A 6,055-nucleotide genomic window follows, 5' to 3' on the forward strand; every position below is an offset into this window, starting at 1 on the left:
AAACGTTAATATATTTTCATTCAGTGATATAGGGTTTAATCAGCTCGCGGTCTTGAGTGATTATACGAGCGCCGCAAGCGGATTTGTCGATCCTATAATGTCATTCGATCGAAATTACATTAATTTTGCCATGTGGCCGGGGTATGATGCAAGAATTCAGTGACTGCACGCGATAACGTCGCTTACATGATCGTGAGAAACGCTTGTCTTGCCTTGTCCGCGTTGACTACGTCTACCTGATTTTTAACTGTTCTGTTTTGCTGTTTCAAAATCACTGCGTGTCTCGCCATTTTGTCAAAGTATTTCTGTATATAATATGCATTCCTACAACAATAATTGCATGACTCAATGTTTTCGGCTTAAAACAATCACATTTTTCGATAGACGTCTTGTACGCATACCTCGTGCCATTTCGTACCGATTATTTAGTGGTGTAATATTTTGCTCGTGTAATAAAATGTTTTCTAGACCCGTTGCTATGTGCAGCTTTCATTTTAGCTAATATGACACGCGTATGTGACTAAAAACGCTTTACGACGGTCGATCTACGCGCGTTGCATTCGCTTCGACGCGCGCCCCCAATGGCCTTCCTTTGCGACGTCACGAGAAGAGCACTACGGCCTTGTCTTCTAGGAGGTGTTGAAACAACGCTGGCAAGGGAAGGGAAGTTCCTCCTCTCCTTGCCAGCTATCCATCTGCTTCCTCCACTCCCACCTTCCTTTCCCTAGCATTTCACGCTTGACTTACTGTTGTTTTTGTGTTTTTTTTTCTTGCTCTTTTCCATTTTTTGTTTGCGTTGCAGTCTACCGCGAAATTGTTTCACGCTAACGCCCCGCAATTGCACAGTAATGTGACATTTTTTTTACCACCTTTTGGGACAGAAAATTGGTTTTCTAGATATGTGGGCCGGCTTGCATGAAGCAGAGTCTCGGTTGAGACTGCTCAAAGAAAGCGCTGTCAAGGCTAGTGCTAGAGCTTAAACCGAGTCCTAGACGCTCGCGCGCCCGAGCCTTGGCAGCGCTTTCTTTGAGCAGTCTTAACCGAGACGCTGCCTCTCGCAAGCCGGCCCAGGCATCTAGTTTGTTCTCCTTTCTACCTCAAATACTACAATAAGGCAGATGACTTAACTCCAACCATAAGGCAACATATCTCTTTCTTTTTTTTTTTTTTCCACAGCTGGCAGCCACTTATTACGGTGCAGTTACCAAATCATTTCTTGCCCAATTTCATTTTCTTTTTTTCTAAACACACGACGCGCTTCGTGCACCCTGCTGTGCTGAGACCGTTTCTTCTCTGAACAGAGCTGCGCCGCGGCAAAATGTTAAGGCTGAAACACATTTGCAAGAAAAGAAACCGAATATAGAACGGAAATCGGAGGGTGCAAAAATTGTTGCACGCAAATTTGGAAGACAAGTTACACGAGAAGACTGATCCCGCGCAAAAGGCAAAGTCCTCCGCAGTAAAATTATTGCAAACAACACCAAACGTGCATTCTTGATATATATATATATATATATATATATATATATATATATATATATATATATATATATATATATATATATATATATATATATATACTTGACAGAATCATCGGATAAAAAGGGACTGGCTGTATCAGCTTTGGTTTTCGAAGCAACCGAGGCCTTCACGCACCGGTACAGACTGCTATTACAACAGATGAAGTAAACAGAAGCAACGTGCGGAAACCAGTGTACGTATGCCACCGGTCACGACATCCTTCTACAGCCACACGCTTGCCTCGTTCTTATTCACGAAGTTCCTGGTAGATTAATTCGTTCTTACATGCATGGAGTCGGCCACAATCGGCGCTCGACGTTTAGTTGAGATTGAGATGTGCACCGACACGAGCATCGGCCGACGTACAGTCGGGAGCAAAAGTTTGCGGGGCACGGGAGCACCAGCCGAAAAGACTGGCTGCGCCTTCTCATGGCACGTTGCTGCTCCAAGACTCACGCTATGCGCACGCGCTTCCTTTCTTGTTCGCGGTCATGCTTTTTTCGCTCGCTTCCGTTCGACACGCACGATATGTAACTGGGACTGGCGCAAGGTGCTGCGAAATGTTATCTGTAGCATGCGCGAGTTTCGTCACCCATCACGGTGGCTGAGGCAGACGCGCGGCGTGATGGCTGTCATAGCGGCACCTTGCGCCGGTCCCCGGTTATCTCGTGCACGTCGGGCGGAAGCGAGCGAAAAAGTCATGGCTTCGAGCACGAAAGGAAGCACATTCTCGAAGCGTGAATCTTGAGAGCGGCCGCGCGCCGCAGAAGGCGCAACCAGTCATTTCGGCTGACGCTCCCGCGCCCCGCAAACTTTTACCGCCGACTGTACACGAGCAAACTCACCGCGATCTTGCTTTGCCCGAATGCCACAACACAGCGAACAGCCCACATAATTTTCAGTCTCCGCAGTGCTCCGTTCACCACATACACGTGACGACAAAGATCGGCGAAAATCAGTCTTCGAACAAAGCTGATCAAAAACCGCGGAAACACTCAACCAGCCTCGGCGGCTGCCGCGGCTGCGCCATTGAGGAGTTTCAGCAAATATAGGGGGCGCTCCGATCGATCCAACATGGCGGACAAGAGGGGGATAGATTTGCGACGCCCGTAGACCGGTAGCGTATAAATGAAACAAAGCGTGTCGTTCTCTGTTTGTTGCCGTGTGCGAGACGATCATCGTTTCAACCAAGACCTACCGTGATGCTACAGATAAAGTGTTCAAGCCAATCGAAGGCAAGAAATCTTGCCATAGTCAAGATATGTGTGCAAGCGTTCGACGAGCTCTCACGCTGGTGCAGCTGTCAAGTTGAACCGAATGTACGCGGGTCCAAAAAAAAGGTACATATCAACAATGTTCACGCGTTGAAACTATGACGCGCACTTTATCTAAAACTAAACTTATCGGTCTGCGGCTTCAAACATTTTCGTTGACGTTGCTTAGATGATGTAACCATTCAGGCCTCGCCTTAAAAGGTGTTGCGAACTCTTCGGTTGTTCTAGTTAGTTGTGCTAAAAAGCGATTGGATGGAAAGAATGATAACTACAGCATACAAGGGACGATTGAGGTCTTTATCCTGCGTTCTATGTACCGAAACATCGGTATCCTTGGTGTTATATTGCGATCAGCTGGCCGCCGATCGTCCTGTTTTTACGCATAATGTAAACAATCTCCGGAAGCGCCAATCTCATTTCGATATGCTTGTGCACCCCTACAAGCCTCGTTTTGGCTCTTGTGGAAAGCTTTATTGTAATAGCAATAGTCTCATCGGTCATTTGAGTTGTATGTGCCACGGTGATATCTGCTGACAAACAAGTCTGTATTAAATGCCAGAAGGAGAACGAAGGTAAAGCTTTTTTAACTGTTTTCTTTTTACAGAACAGGGCAAGGTTCTAAAACAAGAGCAACCTAAGCTGATATTTGAGTGTGCTCAAGACTGAATGGCAAAAGGTGCTTATGCTAAGTGGTAGATGTACGCAGTTGATTTTCTGTGTGCCTCTGCATTGTAAATTGGAAGGTATGTATCAGCAGAAGACACGTGTCCTTTTGAAAATGTATTTTATTAGGGCAAAAATAGGGTTTCATACACAATCGAAGAGTTTGCAACACCATTTAATGCGAGGCCTGAACGGTTGCATCATCTAAGCAACGTCAACGAAAATGTTTGTAGCCGCAGACCGAAAAATTTAGGTTTAGATAAGTATGCGTCATAGTTTCAGCCTCAAACACGCAACATTGTTGAAATCTACCTTTCTCGATGACAACTGCACACGTGAGAGAGCCCACGTCGTCGAACACTTGCACACATATCTTGACTATGGTATGGCAAGATTTCTTGCTTGAAGTGAAGATCATCTTGCTTCGACTAGCTACGGCCACCGACCGCAGCGATGCAGGCGTCGAAGGGGCGCAACGCAGTCAATCGCCGTCACCCGACGCTGCTTGTTTGGCATTCACGGCTTTTCGCCCAGGTGCTTCGTTTGTACTTGGCACCGAGTGTTATTTTCTGTGCTTGCGTGTGCTCAGTGGCTGGATATGGGCCTCAAGAGCAGTTCTTCAGGCTCAATAGCGTTCGCCGAAGAACTTCTGAAGAAAATGCCATCCAGGAAAAAAAACACGAATACGCAACGCATCAGCTTGGCGGACTATGCACTGGGCACGGAAATCGGGCCCTGCGGATTATACACCAAATGCAAACTATCTAAACAAAACAAAAACATTTTTAGGCTCAAATTGGCTTCTGTGGACTATACGCCTGGACACTGGTGCCTGTTATTATGCATTGTATATTCACTGCTGTTTGTTGTGGCTTGAGACTGCCTTCCTGTAATGATGCAGAGGGTTCCACTGAACCTTGAAATAAAGATATTTAAGCACATCTAGATGCAATGTCCCTTGAAGTCAGATGGTCAGGGAAAAGGTGTGCCATTACCTAATTTGCCAACAGCACACCAATGGTCACGATCAAAACTCCCCAAGTCAATGGGCAGTTTTCCACCACAATATTTATTGCCATATGTAATCACCAATTCGGTCCATTAAAAATATTGAGGCTGTAGCGTATAGCACATCGATTCTGGATCTGCAAAGCTTATGCTGTAGACATGCATCATCACATGAGCATGTTTCTTATCAATCTTAAACGTAAAACGCAAGTTATGCAACGAAATTCCCATATCATCACATTTTTAGCAAATTGAATGGTCCCACCTGTCACACTCTTAGCTTTGGAAGTAAACCAATTCACAATACCACCAGTGGCACACATCGTGCCAAGCATTAGTGCCGCATGTGGCACAAAAATGTCCTAACTAGGGAAGCAAACTTAATCGTTCGTGTTGAATAAAGCACTTGAGTAGGGGAGAAATCAATCAAAGAAGGTCACTCGAAAGGGAACTTTTCTCGCTGAACGAATATGACTTTTTATTGGGCGTTCCGTAATGTAAGGCCGAAGACATTCACTCCGTGATCGGTACAGAAGCATTTGCTTAGCAGTCGGTCGTGCATGCTAAAAACAACAACAAAAACAAAGGTGGATTAGAAACGCGATAGATTCGCCTTTGCACGGAGTACTTACACTCAAAATCGTGTCAACATAAAGCGACTATGGCCCACCTTGCTAGCAGCAATCTTAAAATTTTCCGTGTAGTCGTCGCACCCGTGCACCAACCGAAAGCGTTGCTGCAAGCCCCTCGGCCGTCGACTTTGAGTCGCTATTGAGTCTGAAGAACTGCTCTATGATGTCCATATCCAGCCACTGAGCACACACACAAGCACAGGAAATAATACTCGGTTCCAAGTACAAGCGAAGAACCCCGGGCGGAAAGCCCTGAATGACCAACAACCTGCGTCGGGCGACGGCGACTGACTGCGTAGTACACAGGTTGCGCTCCTTCGACGCCTGCATCGCTGCGGCGGGTGGTCGCAGCTAGTCGTAGTAGATCGTGTCACCCCTCTTGCTCGTACCGGAACGCTAGAGCCGCGTAATATTCTTGGTGCCGAAGTTTATAAGCCTACGTTCGCGGCCAACGCATTTACACAAAGCCAACGCCCAGCGAACCTATCCCCCTCGTTCTCTTTCGGCGACCGGCCGCCAGGGCGGTGACACCGTCGCTGAAACTCCTCAATAGCGTAGAAAACCCGGAGAGGGACGGAACGGACGGAACTCCCGAAGTAACGTTGCGACCACGAGGTCGTGGTTGCGACATCGCTCCGTCCCCCTCCGGGTTTTTCCGCCGAGAAAAAAAAAAAAAAAAAAAAAAAAAGAAGGCAATAGGAGTTGCTGTCTGATTTTCGTTTCTGATATCTTCATACAATTTGGCCGCTTTTCGCAAATGTGTTTCGGTCATGACTCATTACGTAGAGTCCGGCGCCGTCGCTACACAGTAGCGCACCAAAGAATGGAGAAAACTAAACTCAACGAACTCAAAAAAAAAAAAAAAGACCGCGGACTTAAAGGCGTACTGCAAAGAATTTGAGTACTGGCAGTGTTAGACACGAAGGTCGAATCGATCAATTTAAAGTTGCCTAAATC

Source organism: Ixodes scapularis, unplaced genomic scaffold (genome assembly GCF_016920785.2).
Source record: "Ixodes scapularis isolate PalLabHiFi unplaced genomic scaffold, ASM1692078v2 PGA_scaffold10__122_contigs__length_95168666, whole genome shotgun sequence".
Lineage (NCBI taxonomy): Eukaryota > Metazoa > Arthropoda > Arachnida > Ixodida > Ixodidae > Ixodes > Ixodes scapularis.